This window comes from Vespula pensylvanica, chromosome 2 (genome assembly GCF_014466175.1).
Source record: "Vespula pensylvanica isolate Volc-1 chromosome 2, ASM1446617v1, whole genome shotgun sequence".
Lineage (NCBI taxonomy): Eukaryota > Metazoa > Arthropoda > Insecta > Hymenoptera > Vespidae > Vespula > Vespula pensylvanica.
The window spans coordinates 11,958,942-11,978,054 of NC_057686.1; the positions used below are offsets into that span (position 1 = coordinate 11,958,942).

The following is a 19,113-nucleotide window of genomic DNA, read 5'->3' on the forward strand; positions in this document are numbered from 1 at the left end:
GATTCTTCGAAGATCGCTAGAATGAAAAGAGAGAAGGATACTAGAAAGAAAAGAAAGAGAGAGAGAGAGAGAGGGAGAGAGAGAGAGAGAGAGAGAAAGAATTGTATTTTATGAAAAAAAAAAAAAGAAAACAAGTGGATGAGAATAGAAGGGGAGTTAGATTGATTGATAGGATTTTATAAAGAGAAAAGAAAATAAAAAAGAATTCATTTTGAACATACTTCGAGCGAATAGTTAAGCTTAGAACGTATTAAAAGTTACCATTCTGATTCGTTAAATTTTAGTTCCTATCATTTTCGTCTCGAAGCCACGTCCGATCAAATTCGTAATCCTTCTCTCTTTCTCCTTCCGGATATAATGGGAGTTTTGTACGAGCCTGCTTGCGCCGACGTGCCATCTCGTGCGATGAGCTATGTGTCTCTTCCCTTTGGCACGTAGAGACACGTATGTATGCGCACACCAAGATGATAAAACACGCGTGTAACGTGCCACGCGTCAGCCCGTGTACGTCATTCGATGCACATTAAGCTCTCTCTCTCTCTCTATCTCTCTCTCTTTCTCTCTCTATCTCTCTATCTCTGTCTCTCTGTCTCTCACAGTCCTACTCACTGTCTCTCTCTTTCTCTTTCTCTCTCTCTCTTTCTTCGCACACAGGAGATGTAATGCGATTAAGTACGTCGTTCAATGTGGAAACGAGACGAGACGAATTAGTCGACCACCCCCATCCCTCATCAATTCTCCACCCACTCGCTGATTCTCTTTGGAATACCTATATTACTATGCGAGATGGCAAACGCGTTAGGGAATGGATATTACGAAACTCATTTGTGGGATTACGTTAATGATTATTGCGTTTTAAAGAGAACGAACGTGCCAGGCGTGAGCGTTACGTGATAAGAAATCGTTTGGCGGATTTTTAATTGATGCGACGATTTTTTTTTTTTGCTCTTTTCTTCTATTTTTCTTTTTTTTTTTTTTTTTTTATTTTTCTTTCTTCTTTTTTCCTCGCACTCGTGTCTGCAATTTCTATTCTAATGGACGAACGTTGCTCGTTATTGGATCAGTTGAAAAGAAAATGTAAATGTTGGTCTGGCCTATTCGTCCATTGACATGTTAAGCGACTGTGAATATTTCAGATGGATTCTATTCTAAGGATAGGAGGATTCTATTCTAATAAATAATGTGAATATGGAAAAAGCTTCGATACATAACAGTACCTTGTATACATAACAAGAAATAGAATTATATCTTTTTAATGGGAGACACTTGAGCTTAATACATGATAATAAAAACGTTACGGTGGCCACGAGATTTCCATTTTCATAGACAGGTACAGGTATATTCGGAATAAAAATTATAGAATTAAGAAGTCAAAGGACATTTTCATTCTCTCTCTCTCTCTCTCTCTTTCTCTCTATCTATCTCTATCTATCTATCTATCTCTTTATTTCTCTCTCTCTCTCTTTCTCTCTTCATGCTTGTACAATGAAGTCCATTAGCTAGGGTCAGACCTTTTTCTACGAGCCAGACATTTTCTCCTGTTTAGCCTTGACTAATTATTTTTAGTTAAATAATTCACTTCTCTTTCTCGTACTTTTAATAGTTAGATATATCACTATCCTGTCTATTCGATCTCGTCGTTTCTATTTGAAAGATTATGTATAGGTACGTGATCAAAGTACGATGACATCAAATTGATTTCGTGAACAGTAGTAGAACGTATTCGACGAAATCAAACCGTACGAAACGAAACGAAACGAAACGAAACGAAACGAAACTAAATGTTAATCGGCTTGACCAGACGCGGCGCCTTATAATGCGAGGTAATTTCGATTATCGATAACCGCTTCGACACGTACACGTGCACGCGTAGATACGCCACACAATTGGTTCCAGTAAAACCACCGGTCATTGCAATCGAGCTCGCTATTTCGCGAATTACCCTCTATCTCTGTCTCTCTCTTTTTCTCTGTTTCACTTTCTCCTTCTCTCCCTCTCCCTCTCTCTCTCTCTCTCTCTCTTTCTCTCTCTGTTTCTCATACCAGAGGAAAATGTTCACCGATACGGCGCGTGTGGCTTTGTGTACGAAAACATATAGGGTGTCTGAAAGGTATATACGCATTACAAACGAATTCGATATTCGTACAGTTCCATTGAATTACCTCCGTAAATTTAAATCTAATTTTTCCTTTTTTATGCAAAATTCGTCAAAGAGAAGACACTTGTATCACATAATTTTCTTTTTATAAAACAATTAAAATAGATCGATGAGACACCCTTTATGTGCGCGTGTGTACAGAGGGTGCATTAGCTCCCATGTGCCAGCGGCAGGTTTACGCGCGCGCATGTGTTTCATGGGAAGAGGTGGAAGGGGATAGCGATAGAGAAGGGGAAAGGGAACGGGGAGGGGGTGGGAGGGGGAGCCTGGGAGGTACGCTCGAGAGCATGGCACGCATCGATGGGCACGTCGAGGTAGGCGAAGCCGAATATGTGGATTTCCTACATCCGGTGCACGCCAACGGTCGGATCGACCGATAAATTATGCGAGTCCATTTAACCGTCGATTCTCGCGCGATTCTGATGGCATCGCCGTAGTCAACCTAGGTTAGCGAAAATTCTCTCGTGTCTTCCGCCTGATTTCTTTACGATCACCTCGACATCGGCGCACGTCTTCTTACAGTTCATCGAGATAGAAACTAGACCGGATCTTTTTTCCTTTTCTTTCCTTTCCTTTCCTTTTCTTTTCTTTCTTTTCTTTTTTCTGCTCTGGACTCGTTCGTTAACGTAAAAAATGAAAACGAAATTTTCAAGTGGATAAACGATGGTTCTTTTAGATCGATTTTTATATTTATTACATTTTAAATATTTCGTGTGGCGTATTTGTCGGGTATGATGTTATTACGTTGTTTTGATAAGATGTATACAAATGATAAAAGCAAGAAGAGAGAGAGAGGGAGAATTAAAGGTATACTATATACAGAAACCAGGAAGACACGCAATACGAACGACCTTACCTCCTGTAGTGTATTTATGTATACATTTATATATACAAAGAATGTTGTTGTATAACACAGAGGACGGTAAAGCATAACATTAACGACATTATGTATTTGTGTAACATTCGGGACTTTTCTCTCACTTCGAAGAAATCATTTTACGAGAGGTATAAGCATTCGTTGTCGGATCATCGTTAGGGACGCATCATCTGTCGAATACTTATAGTCACGTATCCGCAATATTCTCTTGTAAGTACTTTGCTCTTGTTATAAGATATCTCATATCTCTATTCATATTGAAACTTATCGTATTTCTTATTAAGTATGTATATCAAACGATTCGATTCTAGATTATTAAGCTTTAAACACGTATAATTTGAGATTTATTTCTTAAGGATATTATATCGCATTATTTTTTAAGAATTTATATATATTACGTTAAGGATACTTATATATAGGAAATTAATAAGATTCTAGATTATTAAGCTTTAAAGATATATGATTTGAGATTTATTTCTTAAGGATATTATATCGTATTATTTTTTAAGAATATTTATATCACGTTAAGTATACTTATATAGAGAACAAAAGATCGAGAATGTAATCGATACATTAGAGATTTTAATTACATTTTATATATATATATATAATTATTATAATTTTTTATATTAATTATATATATTATTAATATAAAATTTACACACACACACACACACACACACATATATATATAAAATTATATTTTATATATATTCAATACCGAAATATGTTATATACGTTTAGATTACTCATCCCACATGTTACAAGTGTCGAAAAAGAAATCAGAATCTATTGTTTAAGATACGAACGACGCTAAGATTCTTCTGATTCTCGATTCAAGACTTCGTTCGTACGTTCGAGCTGTCGAGCGTAAATAAGCTCTTGCTAAGTGAACGAGTAAACGTGTTGACGTATGTTCAAGGATGGGCTCTAGTCTTCTCCCACGTATCTACGTACGTAGGTACGATTCGAAACGCTATTCGCATTACGTTACCGCGTCGAGCTGCGTCGAGGTGCGCACGGCTTACCGCAACATCGACTGGCAAGCCGCGGTATTAGCATACACAATGTTTACCGGCATAATCCGAACGTCAACAACAGGCCCGGAGACGTCGAACGCGTAGAACGATGGGACAACGAATACTATGCCGTTGCTAGCTTTCAACGAGTTTCGTTACTCGATCGTGCGTAGAATACGAGCCGGGACTCTGCTCAACTATCAAACAATATTCTCGAGTTCTCTTCTCCAGTTGAAGATGAGTGAGAATATTTTCGTTCCTTCCTATTTTCAACGAGGTTTGCTATCATTCTCTATCTGTTGATTATATCGCATCGTATTGTACGATTATATCGTACGATTAGGTATCGGGATAGATAATGATACACCTGGGATTTAAAGAAAGATTCTTTCTCTTTTTTAAGTTCAATTTTATTTCTATCATCAGATTATTAAATTATTATCAGATTTCGTTTTATTCCTATCATTAAATATGTATAATCAAATTGGTACGATTGAAGCATCTCGTTGGCAAGTTGTAGAAACTTTCGATGAATGGATAAATAATATGTCTAGGTACATGTGAATTTATAATCAAAAGTTTTATGATAGTAAGTTCGAAGGTTGATTCGAAGTTCTTCCTCTCTCTCTCTCTCTCTCTCTCTCTCTCTCTCTCTCTCTCTCTGTTTCTTTCTCTCTCTTTCTCTGTCTCTGTCTGTCTTTCCTCGAATACAAAGTGTTCGAACGACACCATCCCAGAAGTTGCGTCGACCGTCTCCTAATTCTATTTTGTAACGCGTCGCATAACGCAACCCTGACGAACAATGTTCGTTTGACTATTCACAGGTTAAATACATTAAACCTTGAAATACGGTTTAACGGTGGTCACTAAATAAACGTGACGAATGTGTGAGTAGAGAAGAATGTGTTCGTGCACGAACGCGTCAAAATACGTGTTCGGTTTTGACGAAAGACCTTCCTCGTCCGTTGTAAATTCGTACAGTCCTATGCTTTTAGCAAACTCTCCATGGCCTCTAATTAACTTCGTTTATCAAACGAACCATCCAATGGCGAAAGTACCACGATAAATTCGCATACTCGAGCGTGTACACATAAGGGAAACGATGATAAAAGAATTTCACGTTGTTCTTTGTAAGATTCATATTTTACAATTATCCGTGGATTTAAAATTTATAGAATATATCGAATAAAGTTTTACTTTACTAATTAAAAAAAAAAAAAGAAAAATCGAATAACAATAAGTAATACACTTATCATAATACTTATCACGAGGATTTACGAAACCAATTACAATCCCCTTACAAGAAAAACGAATCGATCTTTGAAATCGCTACGAATTTTTTATTTTTTATTTTTTTCTCTTTATACATACAAGTATCGATCATATTCAATGAAGACAATCGATCGCTCGAAAAGCAGAAGAATCAGAAGCGCAACGTTCGATAGAAGTCTAAAGGAGTATCGAAGAGTTTGGTACGCATCGAGTTTGAATTAAACGTAGTTGGAAACTTTATTTCCCTAGAAGCTGTATAAATCGGTCGTTTCCATTTGCGCGATAGAACGGAGGCTTCGGTTGATGTTGCGAAGGAATATCAGGAGAAGGAAGAAGAGAGGTGGGGGTGGAATTGAGAGAGAAGTAAACGCGTTGACGGTATGCAGTCGATAATCGAGCTTGCACGTTGCAGCCCGATTGCGTCCCGATGGGAACGGCCCGATTCGCGACTACGACTCTATCGAAGCCTGTTGAGTTTCTACAAGTGTACGACCGGATCTATCGATTCGCGGAATGGCAACGTCTACGTTATGCAAGCACGATTCTTCACCCCCTTGCCCTCATTTTATTCTACCCTCCCTCTCTCACTTTCCTACTTTTCCTTCTCGTCGTTTCTGCATTCGATTCTCGAACTTCTACATCCGGAAGATTCGTCTTACTAGGAGGAATGCATAATTTAAACGTTCTCGCGTCCCAGTTTCTCTTCTCTCCCCTATTCTCCGTTCTCTCTCTCTCTCTCTCTCTCTCTCTCTCTCTCTCTTTACTCAGTAAATCTGTGATTACAGGTTAAATCCTCCATTATAGATCCTCGCGCCTCCCTTTCGTAAACATATGCTTCGTATATCGAGAAAGTTTTGAATATATGTATGTATAATATTTTGTTCTTTTCTTCTTTTCTTTGTTTTTTTTTTTCCGGCCTTCACCGTCTATATCATTCCATCGAAATATATAAGAAACGTGATTGATATTCCTATAGGTAGGATCGTGAATGTCAACGTCGTTCCGTTGTTTGCTTAATAGCATAAAAAATATCTTTCGAGAGATCTCGAGTAATCGATAATTAACGTCGGATGAATTTCTTTTTGACGATGAACGACGTCGGTGATTGATAAATATAACGAAAGGAAATACTTTTCGATTAGGACGAAGAAAAAGTAGATTTTGCAATTTACGTTATGCGGAATGGTTCCTTTTTTTAAGTGCTATCCAGTGATATTTCAAATTGGATCTCGTCGTTGCAATTAATGTCGTTACGATCCCGTAAATATTGTCTCGAGAATTATAATGAAATTACGGGAGAAAAATAAAAGCTTTGTAAAGGACAATAAGGAGGAAGAGGATTCGAAGAGAGATGGATAGAGAGATAGAAAAAGAGAAAGAAAGAGAGAGAGAGAGAGAGAGAGAGACAGTGGGAGAGGATTTTAATTAATTAGCGAGCCTCACGAAACGAATTACGTATCGTCACTTTTAAGGTGAAATTGGCTCGTCGCATACCTTCAAGTGACAAGAGCTTTATTATATGAGGATGAACTCACGGATCGATGGCTCGGTTTAATTAGCTGTCCAATACAAACGAGTGGAACGAACGAGTTTTCTTTCGATGAGTATCGAATAAAAAAAAAAAAAAAACGAACGATTTTACGCATTTGCGTAGCGTAGTCGATCGATTCGTCAAAATCACGTTTTCATCTCGTGATCATAATTGTCTAATTACACGTATTACATATACGTTAACCGTAACGTATATTTTTTTATTCAAATATGATCGCATATCTAAAAGACTATATAAAAGAGATATATTGCAATTGTTGGCAGATAATATTCCTATGCGTAACCACATCGAATTTCATTCGTTGCAAACGTCAAACAAGGGAAACAAAAAGCGACGGTTTACTAATTAAAATTCATATCTCACGTCAACCAGAACGATCTCAACAATCGATTTATTTGAATAACATCGGAAGAAGAGTTGAAACAATTTAACTACGCGAACAAACGAATATTATTTCAGAATATTTATTTTTCATTAGCCTTTGCATAGTTTTTTCCGATATATTGTAAAAGTCATGCGTTGAATTGAAATAGTTATCATCTCTTTAAACGATCATACGATGTCACTATCCGTCAGTTTTGCCGAAAGAGAGAATGAGATAAAGAAAGAGACGAATAAAGAATAGTTAGAAAAGATTCGCCAAGTTGAGAAAGTTCTTTCGACGGCAAAAAAAGAAAAAAAAAAAAAAGAAAAGGTTACTGTTCTTGATCGTGTTTATCGTGTGACACCTTGCACACATGTCGTGCCTCGGGAATATACATCCTGAATTCGTCCTCTAGAAATACGAACGACCATGAAGTCAGTTAGGTAAGCCGCACCCTTAACAATGGGAAGCCACGCGCCATATGTGGTCCCACATGCCACGCGTGAACGTTCTCTATCTTCTCCTCTCTCTCTCTTTCTCTCTCTCTCCTTTGTCTTTCTCTCTTGCACTCACGCATGTCGTTTTCCAGACGATCCAAATGCCGCGTTCTGTCCCTTCTCTCCTCCTTTTCTCTTCTCGCGTAGGGTTAGAGTGTAAGGGTCTTTGCTCCTTTTTCTTTTCGCCCTTCATTTTTTTCCTTTTTTTTTTCTCTCCTTTCTTTTTTTTTTTTTTTTTTTTTAGCACGTGTCTACGCGTACGCGTTTATATGCGTACAGATATATGTATAGTATTATATTATATTATCGAGTTCGAAGGGTGAAGATAATAAAGACCGCAAAAGGCTGCGGCATTCACTCAAGTGATTCATGACTCTCGATACGTAGACGATGTTATCGATTACGTGCTACGAAATCCGTACGAGGACTTACCCTATCCCATGGAAGAGAAAAAGAAAAAAAAAAAAAAAAAGAAAACGAAGGAAGAAAAGAAAGATCGCCATCCAAACGGGACCCAAGCCCGTTTTCGAAACGGACTGTGTTCGTTGGGACGCGATCCGTACATAGATATGAGAAGATTTAAAGGATGGAAGGGGTTGTTACTTCAAAAACGCGTTCTGCGTAGTTATCGGTACTTCGGAACGGCGGACATCGAAATGGTTATCGATCGGACACGTCGAAAAGAGGGACGTGTCCTTTGGTGCGTTAATGCAAGCGACGACGCGTAACATTTGCATTTCAATTTGTTTGTTTATCCACAAAGCGCATAGTTAATAAGAGCATTACGAATTTTTCCTTTCATCTTTGACGAATTATCTTTTATCAGTTTGAACATCTTCGGCAAATCGGAGGATATATATATATATATATTTTTTTTTGATTTCTAAGAATAAGAAACTTGATAAATATGATCGCATCATTAATGATTCGAATCATTTGATGATTCAAATGATAAATTTGAATGGTAAAGGAATAAACAAAGTTACGATTCGAAATCGTACGATTTTGATACGAGTTACGATTTTAAATGTCGGTCAAGGATTCCCCTCTTGAAAGAAAATCGGGGAACACGGGACTTTGGGTTCTGATAGGAAGGGTTCTGACAAAAAGAAGGGTGATGTTTCTACGTGGCGTAAATCGGAGGACGAATCTCTTCGTCGAAAGCGAAATCCCGTCGAAACGAATCTAAACCCGTCGATGTATTCATGAGCATACACGACGTGTAGGAAGAAGGAGGGCCAGCAGTGTCGAAAAAGAGAGAGAGAGAAAGAGACAAACACAGAGAGACGGAGACAGAGAGAGACAGAGAAAGAGAGAGAGAGAGAGAGAGAGAGAGAGAGAGAGAGAGGACAAGAAGGGGATGAGGTCGTTCTCTTCATAGTGTTATGTCGCACACTATACAAGGCGTATCTCCGGCGTATGATAAATCTCCCGTCGCGGTTCGAGCCTCTATCGTATCGCCGTGGCTATTTTAATATTTTAAACTTCTACCCTAAATGTGCAGTATATCAAAACTTGTGCCATAAATTCCATGTATCTCCCTCTCTCCTATGTAAACATCTATACCCATTTATATACGTATCTACTGTCTCTGTCTCACTCCCTTATCGAACATCCACCTGGTCCACTCGTTTCACACTTGCCCTTTGCTCGCTATTATATCAACAAAACTCGACTATGTAACTGTATAGGTTTCGAAAGAATTAATGACTGTTCGCGAATCGTGAAAGGTCATACGTCGTTATCGCTTGGATCAAGAGCAATGTACGTTTTAAAAGTATTTTTTTCTTTTTGCTTTGCTTTGTTTTTTTTTTTATATATATAAAATCTGATCGAGTCTTCGAGTCGTATAGCGTACGAATAGAAAATATTTGTTTGCTCGATATAATAAATGAAGAAGAAAAGAAGGATTGTATTCGAGAAAACGAAGAAAACGATCGACAATTATCACGGTAAAACGAGTAGATATATTATCAGACGTTATAGACATTTGTGTAAGTACTTGATCGAATCCACTCTCATTTTCTTCTCGATTATGATTCTTATGATTCATTCAAATACCATCGTTTCTTGCGGATGTCTAGTTCGGATAAAAATTACATAGGGTTTATTAACGTTTCGTTATTAACGAGGATGAAGAAAGAAAGACGGAAAAGATAGATAAGCAAAAAATGGCGGCCTTTCACTCTTGCCAAGACAGATGTTAATTAGCGAATAACCTTTAATCGTATTTCCTTGATGGGACGTGTAGAAGACCCAATGACACGCGAGAAGCATTGAGAATAGTTTGAGTTCAGAATGAATCTTTCTTTCTCTCTCTCTCTCTCTCTCTCTCTCTCTGTCTGTCTATCTATCTATTTATCTATCTATCTACCTCTCTATCTCTCTCATTCGTTTTTAAGTAGAACGTGCACGTATTAGCAAACGTCATATTAATTGCCTTAATAACCCGTCGGGTTAACGAGCGTGTCTCGACAAAAAACGCATCTGCCAGAGCTAGAACGTCGGCGTCTTTGTGCTGCTCTCAAAGGAGACGTGGATTCATTTTCGTCTTTTTCTTCGGCAAGCCACCATCGTCCTTCCCTCTTTCCCTCTCTCTCTCCCTCTCTCTCTCTCTTTCTCTCATCTTCGTTCTCCTTTGTCTCTATCTTTTTCTGTCCTTTGTTCTCTTCGACAACATACTTCGAGCCGATTCCTTTGACTTGCAACGATCAGCGAACCTTGAAGGATAACGATATTAATCGCGACGATGAAAGTGGAAATTGGGTTTTGTGCAAACGAGTTACGTGTCCAGTGATCTTAAACTCTCAAAGTTACCCCGACCGTCTTGTTGCTTTACGAAGTAAAGCAGATAGTAAAAGATCTTGATAAGTTATTAACAAAAAAAAAAAAAAAATATGATAAACGTGATTGATGTATATCCTGTAAAAAAAGATTTTTCTTTTAAGATTCGTTAACTACGAGATATATTATAGGACGTAGATAAAATCGATGATGTTTAAAACGAAAGTTGATAAATTGTGATAATGTAGTTATTCGATTCGAATTTTGTAAGATTGGAATATTGATTCATCTCGATAAATAATTTTCTTTTTAGATATTACAAACAAGTCTCTAAAGTTTCCAAGGTTATTACTACCGTCGATGGAGATTCGATTCGTACCCTTACAATTTCCATATTTAGCATTAATTTTTTTTTTTTTTTTTTTACTTTCGGACTTCTTCATCTTCCTTTCCTTCTTATTATCAGCCGGTTTTACGAGCGACGAAATTAACCGAGGCTCGAGGCCACTTTCATTGCATACGAAATCACTTTTTGTTAAGTATTGGTGGGTTGATGTAGAAAGTGAGAGAAGGAGGAAAAGACAGACAAGAGAGAGAGAGAGAGAGAGAGAGAGAGAGAGAGAGAGAGAAAGAGAGAAAGACAGACAGAAAGAGAGATAAAGAGAAGATAGATAAGAGAACAGAATAAATGCAGGAATCGTAGGTCGAATGAAGAAACAGCAGATACCTGGTATTACTTGCGAGCAGTATATTAAAGGTGATAAAACAATGGCCAAACTTTAAGAGCGACTACATTCATTATTGCTTCTCAAAGTTTGCTGTAACCGGAGCTCTTGGCTAATAGAACACGAGAAAAACAGATAAAGAAAAATAGAGAGAGAAAGAGAAAGAGAAAGAGAAAGAGGGAGAGAAAGAGAAAGAGAGAGAACGAGTGAAAGAAAAGAAGGAAGAAAAGAATGGAAAGAGGTATCGATCAGACCCTAAAGGGCTCCTTAAAATCTACGTTGTATTAAGGTATACTTGAGTCGAATCGCTTTTATTGGCAATTTAATACGAGCTTATTTTCCTGCGGCAAAATCCTGACGAGGAAAGAAAACGAGAGAGAGAGAAAGAGAGAGAGAGAGAGAGAGAGAGAGAGAGAGAGAGATAGGTTGAATAATCGATCGATCAATTGATGTGTTGGAGCAGGTAAACATAAACACGGTATTTCCTTTAGCTGACCTAATATACCATAGGTCACGATGGCGAATGAAAAATCAAGGTTATCTCGTGGCAAAGAGAGTTGAACATCACCAACATGCTTTCACGTGTTTGTTCGTGCAACGACTCGTGAAGTTAGCCATCAGCCCTCGGTCCAACGAATGGAAACTAGAACGCTCGCGTTCATTAACCATGCTCCTTTCTACTAACTTTATTACGGTTCTATGGAAATCAAAGTCCCTTTACCTTGGTCATCGCTTTTTCGTATTTCGTGAATCGCGTTAACGAGATGTTTCTATGTACATACACATACACACAATACATACGTATATATGTATATATTTATTTGGGGGAAGGGGGGGGGGGGAAGGTGCGAAACGTCAGTGTTGTTTGTTAAAAGGTAAGAAGATTTGTAATAAATCCATGTTAACGGAGATAAATTTAAATCGTTTTCTCGATATCGATTCGATCGATATAAACCATTAATAAAAAGGGACCTTTCGTGGAAAGGTTCATTGTATTTTCTCGCTTCCACTCGTTGTAATTTTGATCAAACATAGATTGATCGATTTAAAGGACATTGGCTTCCTTAAAGAAACTACCCTTCACGATCAAGTGTGAAATATCGTGTTAAAGGTCAGAGAATATGATACTTTGGAGAATATCAACGACGAGGCCTTATTATATAGAAAGAATGTTACATTGAAAGATCACGAAGAGCGTCATCGTTGACATCGTTACTCAAAAGTAAAGAAAGGAAACGTATGAACGAAAGGACGACGTTGTAATAACGAAATCAAAGAAAAAAATGAAAAAGCGAAACAAAAAAAAAAAAAAAAGAAATAAGAAATCTCTTATTCCGTCGAGTTAATATCATAAAATAAGCGTCGTCGAGATTTCCGGTTTAAAAGAGGAAGTCCCCTTTACGTTTTCACTTTAACAGCCGCGAGAAATAAATAACTTCGCGAGGAGGATCTGGTCTCCCGATTTATTCGAGCGATTTTCGGATTTATCAGGTAGATCTCTTAGACGGTTCGCGAGGGTGGCGAGGAGAGCGACGAAGCGAGAAAAGGGAGTGGAAAAGTGGCGGACAAAGGGACGACGTATCCACTCCTCTCGTTTTCTTCCTTTCTCCAAGGATACCTTTCGTTGGGTCGTTTTTCTTTTTTCTTTTTTTTTCTCTTTTTTTCTTTTCGAAGATAGGTACGTAGGGTTTGAGACGGGTAGGGAGTGTTGTTAAAAAAAGGGGCAGAAACATCTTTTAATTCTCCGCTGCGAAACGCGCGTTATATTTTATTCCGAGGGTGTTGCCGTTATCAATACCGTCGGGGTTGCTACTTTCTTTCTCTCTCTCTGTCTCTCTGTCTCTCTGTCTCTCTTTCTCATTATCAACCCTTATCTTATTCGAAACCTTCCGCTTTCCCTTCCTTCCCTTCATCTTCGGTCTATTTAATTTGAATAAGTTTTAAAAGTTGGCTACCCTCGCGAACGCTCGGCAGATATCAGATCTCCATCGTTTCCATCTCTCTGCTTCCCGATTCTTCCTTTTTGTCGGTCTTTTATAGTCACTCCTCTTCGAGGACACATTTACGCGAGACGAACTCGTCCGTCTCGTCTCTCTTCTCGTCTTTCTCTGTCTTCCGTCGTCCTCCTCCTCCTCTTACTTTTCCTTCTCTTAAAACCATCCTACGTCGTTTCTTTTCGCGCTTTATTTCTCCTACCCCTTTCCTCTTCGCCCACCCCATTTTTTTTCTCTATCCGTCGTTCTATCCTCGTCCTTTTCTTTTCCGCTTTTTCGTACTACCTCGACATTTCATCGAAGTACGACTACGACGACGTCGACGACGACGACGACGATAACCGGAAGAGGATGTCTTTATTCGTTGATTTAATTCTGAAATAATTCTGCGGGTAATGACTTCGCCTTGCTCCTTCACCTTTTCATAGTCGTCTTCTTTTAAAAGAATACGAAGAATGTATAGTATCGGGTGGAAGGGTATATGATCTCGTAAAATATCGAACGACTATTCATTTTTTTTTCCCTCTTCTTTCAATCATCTTCGTTCTTCTATCTATCCATCTATCCATCTATCTGTCTCATTCTATCTCGAGAGAATTTTATTAATGCTATTAACGTTTGATTGCAGAGTCAAAATTAACGGGAAGATCGTGAACGGATTTTCACAGTTGCAAAAAGGTAAGATATAACCGGTTCTGATTCTGATGGTAGAATAAGACAGGAAAAGAAGAAGATAAAGAATTTTCTCACGGTACATCGATTCCCGGAAGTAGTAAGTCGATCGATTTAATTATCTCACGCACCTACCGTGAAAGTAATTAGTGTCTAGCGCCATATGGTTAGTACGACGGAACAGATTATCGAAAAAGTAATCAAAAATTTGATCGAGTAATGTTTTTTTCTTTTTTTTTTTTTTCAGTCAAATCCTTTTTTTCCTTTTCTTTTTTTTTTTTTTTTTTTTTTTTTTTTTTTTTTCATAGAACTTATCGATTTCATTTTTATGTTCGGACGTTACGGGCAATTAATTGTGAAACTTTTTCACGTTGGTGAATGTAACAATATCTCTGGTTAAAAATATCGAACTTTCAAACAAGGCTCACGGCAGTCTAGCCAAAATGATTTCAACGAGATGTATTGTTCTTGTTGTATTTAGTCATAAATCCGTCTGGTTGTTTCAATGCCAGGGCAACGAGACGTATTCGTCAACTTTTTCACCTTGACCCGCGAGTCCAATCCTCTTCGTCATTTTAACGCACGACGTTTCATTTGAATCTCGACGCCGATAGTCGCCGTATGAAATATTGTACGCGTTTAGAACAATTCGAAGAGAGGGAGACAGAGAGAGAGAGAGAGAGAGAGAGAGAGATAAAATGGAAGAAATAAATCTAACGTCGAGAGAAAATATCTTTTAATCGCGAGATTTAATCATTAACGTCGACGTGACAAAAAAGTGAAGTACTAAATATAATCCGAGTATAAATTAAAAACTAAATTGGAAGGTGTTAAAGAAAAGAGAGAGAGAGAGAGAGAGAGAGAGAGAGAGAGAGAGAGAGAGAGAGAGAGAGAGAGAGGAAAAAAGAAGTTTTTTGTGAAATAAAGAAAAAAACATTACGATAAACGAAATTCGTTTTGCCGGAAACGATCGATGAAATTCGAAGAAAGAAAAGGAGGTTCGAACTCCGTGTATTTCGCCAATCAAGTGCAACGATCCTAAAACGTTTCTTGACGAGAAAGTTCATCGTTGAGACGGCGAGTTCTCAAAGTGTAACGCGTAGGAGTAGTAAAGGAAGGATGAACGAGAAAAAAGGAAGAGAGAGAGAGAGAGAGAGAGAGAGGAAGAGAGAAAGATACGTAGAGAGGAAGGAAAGGGTTAAAGAGTAAGGGGAGAAATTGCATTCCTCCGAGATCCTTTCCAGAGTCACTCGAGAATCTCACGAACGCCAGACAATGTTCAAACGCTTTCGACACGCTCGAATGCTCGCGCTTTTCCGTCGAGTTGAAGCAACCTTCGAGAGAAGAGAGACCGTGGCTCTCTTGGCTCGCCTTCGAGATTTTCACTTTTGATTTCTGCTTATTTCTACGTTACCATCTTGCAGAGAGTATCCTTACCTCTGTTATAGCGCTCTTTTACTCGATAGATTCCACTGATATTATTCTCTGAAGGAGATATATATTATAGAGATTAAGAGTATAATGAAATACCTAGATGGTTTTAATTGAATCTAGGAGAAAAGGATAATAGATTAGCTTTAAAAAAATGTTGGCTCTGGTCGTTCGTCTTTTTGTCAATTTAATAGGTTTCTCGTCAATTTTGTTGATAAATAATAATAATAACAATAATAGTAATGATGATGATGATGATGATGATGATGATGATAGTAACAATTTTTTCTCAATCTTTATTTCATTTTATTTCATTTAATAAACATATAATTTTTTCCTGCTTTGTAAATGATTTTTCCATTGAATATTTCCATTGTTGAATAATAACATCGCTGATCGAAACGATAGGTAGTTACGTGTCCCGTAGGATCTTTAAAATTTCTCGAGAACGAATTAGCCACACGACGCGCAGCATCCGATTATATACGTTTTATCTGTTCACTGTTGCAGCTTTATACGCTCGTTTGATCCAGCTCATTACTACGGATAATAACGATAAAGCCGAAAAGTCGAATGGCAAGTTACTTTCCGTAGTATCGGAATCTCTCTCTTTCTCTCTCTCTCTCTCTCTGTCTGTCTGTCTGCCTGTCTATCTCTCTTTCTCTCTCTCTCTCTTATTTTTTGTCATATTCGAAATTATTCGTGCAGATACCGTTAAATACTCATTTGGGAACGATGTTTTCGAAAAGCGCAATTTACTTCGAACACAAATCCGTACAACTCGCTACTCTACATTTTTATATTCCCTTTATCCGACCCTTAGTCAAATAAATTCTCAAAAGCGTTGTATAAAATTTTAAATCCGAGAAAATCCCTGAAAGAGAGAAAAATCTTGTGAATTAAATCGTTCAAAGAATTAATTATAAATACCTACATAGTTAAAATGAGTAATTACTACATATGTATCATTTTGGAATGTAGTATCTCGACTTAACAAAATCCCTTTCCTGTAGGTTAATGAAATTTTTCTCAATAAATCTTCATCTATTTTATACCTATTTTTTCATCATCGCGTTCCGTCTTTCTCTTTCTTTCTCTCTCTCTCTCTCTCTCTTTCTCTCTTTATCTCTATCTCTATCTCTTTATTTCTTTTTTCCTCGTACGGCGAGCACGAAACGCACGGAAAAATAATCTCTACCGCGGTAAATTCAATTACGGCTGCTCTTCGTGCTTCGTGCAAAAAGTAGGATAAAAAAGAGATTCGCGGTACCATTAAAAGAGCTTAATCATCGTGGCGAATGGAAGTGGTTTAAGGGAGAAGTTTTCGTGAAGGAAACGAGACGTCGGTGGTTCGATCTTTTTTAGATCGGGTCGCGACGTATTATTCGCGAGATATTCCTCTCAGCTATCTACCTTTCGAATTCGTTAAGAAGACCTTTTCATCGTCGAGAATTCGTCATAACGTTCGCAGCAACTTTTCGACGACAATGACAACGACAAGACGACGACGACGACGACGACGACGACGACGACGACGACGACGACGACGACGACAACGAAAAGGTAAGAAGAGCGTTTTCCTTCGTTCGATCATTAGTAAAGGAGTCCTTCGAAAAAAGGAATTGGAATAAGAGGGGACTGAGAAAAGCATACCTTCCATCTCTCTTTCTTTGGAAAACTCAGCATATAAAGGGCAGTCTAGACGTACCTTGATCACAGATCACCACGGGAGAGGTTCAAAGAGCAAAGCTTTCGAATAGGTGTTTGAGATTTCGAATGTGTTCGTGGAAGGAATTAAAGACGACCTGATAGTTCACTGTTCTCTCTCTCTCTCTCTTTCTCTCTCTATCTCTATCTCTCTATCTCTCTTGGTATATTTTGCCGCTCTACGGATCAAGAAGGTGTCCTCTGTGATCTCACACGACAACGGGTTTAAATGAAAGGGAACTGTTAGAAAGAGTAAAGAGAGAGAGGAAGACAGAGAGAGAGAGAGAGAGAGAGAGAGAGAGAGAGAGAGAGAGAGAAAGGAAGAACGAACAAAAGAGATACTAGAAAAATAGAAAAAAAAAACCGAAGAAAAATGAGCACTGCATCAAGAGAAGAAGTATCTGTTAGATTCTTTGTTTTTTAAACCACCTACTACATTCTCAATTTCTCTTCTCTAAAATGTTTTTTTTTTTTTTTTTAAATTATGAAACGTGTTAATGCGCGGACGAAAAAGAGGAGATGAGTGTAAGAGACAAAACGACTGAGAGCTGAGCCTTTTAATAAAACTAAATTTTACATTCTCGTTTATTCGTATTCTTTTCTTCTTAAAAGAATGATAAAATGATAATTTTGTCTTCATATAAACTGACTATTTTTTAATAGATTATTCAATACGTTTATCGATTGTAAAACTTTTAAGTAGAAACCGCGTTTCGATCATTTTTCTCGTGGCACCTCGCGGCACCTCGTCGGGTTCAAGTGCGTAACGGACTTTCAAACGGAAACTCGTAATTAACAAATGCAAAAGAAAAAGAAAAAAAGAAAGGAAAGAAAAGAAAGAGAAAAGAAAGAAAAAAAAAAAGTTAGATTTACTCGTTAAAAAATACAATTTTCAACTTGTAATTCGTTTCAGAAATCCGCTTAATACTGTATAACCTCCCGGACTGGTACAATCTCATTAAAAGCATTCTCCCGTGTTTCAACGTTTCTCTGGACGGACGAATGAATGAGCTGGCGAACGAGCGAGTTGACTTTATTAAGAATAGCTCGTTGTTTTAAATTTGGTTAATACGTCGAATTTGTTGTTTAGCTTAATTTTCTACGAATAAGAATGCGCGACTGCGTTTAAATTTATTCATGATAAATTTCGTTGGTATATGGGTATCAATAAAATACGATGAATTGATGGTCGAAGGTAAACCAAAAGTCAAAGAGGGATAGATAGGTAGAGAGAGAGAGAGAGAGAGAGAAAGAGAGAGAGAGACAAAGAGGACAGCAGGAGAGAGTACAAGAGCAGTTAGCCTACTATCTAGTGTGTTTATGGTAATTTGGGCCATCCTGCTGACCCGAGAGTAGCATGCATATACATCAACCTCCCTAGCTTTGACGCCTATTCGTCCAGCCCTTCCCTCCTAAAGAAACCCTTTCGTATTTTCCCTCTCTGTCCTTTCTCCTTATATAGAGTTCAAACAATCCCTCTTCGACCCTTCACCATTTCTCGATCTTTTTCCTCATCCAACTTATTCTCATGACTCGTTCGACTTCTTTTTCCTTTTTTTTTCTTTTTCTTTTTTTTTTTTTCTTTTATTTCAAAAGGATTCCTTCGACGTACGCATTCGACCAACTTTCCATTTATTTGACGGAAAACAAAGAATCTAGACATTTTTGTGAAATTTCAGTATTGTGAGAATCAATAATATTCCGAATCTGAATTCGTAAATTCGGTATTCAAGAAAAGGGAAGAAAAATTCTTCTTATCTCTTCCTTTCTTTATTTTGGCTCTTTTGCTTCTCGACTTTGCGACCGCAAAAATGGCCGATCGTGTTCACTTCCGAGATGGTAGGGAAGAAAGAAAAGCGAACAGAAACGGAGTAAAAGAGGAAAAGTGTTCGTTGAATTCAAAATGAAGCTGTAAGCGTTTGGTAAAAAGAGCGAGTGAATGAACATGCGTGTATTCGATAGAAAGAGAGAGAGAGAGAGAGAGAGAAAGAGAGACGATATGAAGAGTAGAGGGGAGAAAACGATTTCCACGTTCGTTTTACCGACGAGTTTATCGATGTG

The 19,113-nt window shown here is 37.9% G+C and overlaps 2 protein-coding genes across 3 annotated transcripts in view; one reads left to right on the forward strand and one right to left on the reverse strand.

The window, feature by feature from the left end:
- The window catches only part of LOC122637874 (inactive histone-lysine N-methyltransferase 2E), a 394,264-nt gene that overhangs the window by 278,798 nt on the left and 96,353 nt on the right, over window positions 1-19,113 (reverse strand). The window lies entirely within an intron of this gene.
- Window positions 13,884-19,113, forward strand: part of LOC122637873 (proto-oncogene tyrosine-protein kinase ROS) — a 196,278-nt gene continuing 191,048 nt past the window's right edge. Inside the window, exon 1 of the mRNA XM_043830361.1 lies at window positions 13,884-13,920. The gene's annotated coding sequence lies outside the window, so the exon portion shown is untranslated. The remainder of the gene's footprint in view (window positions 13,921-19,113) is intronic.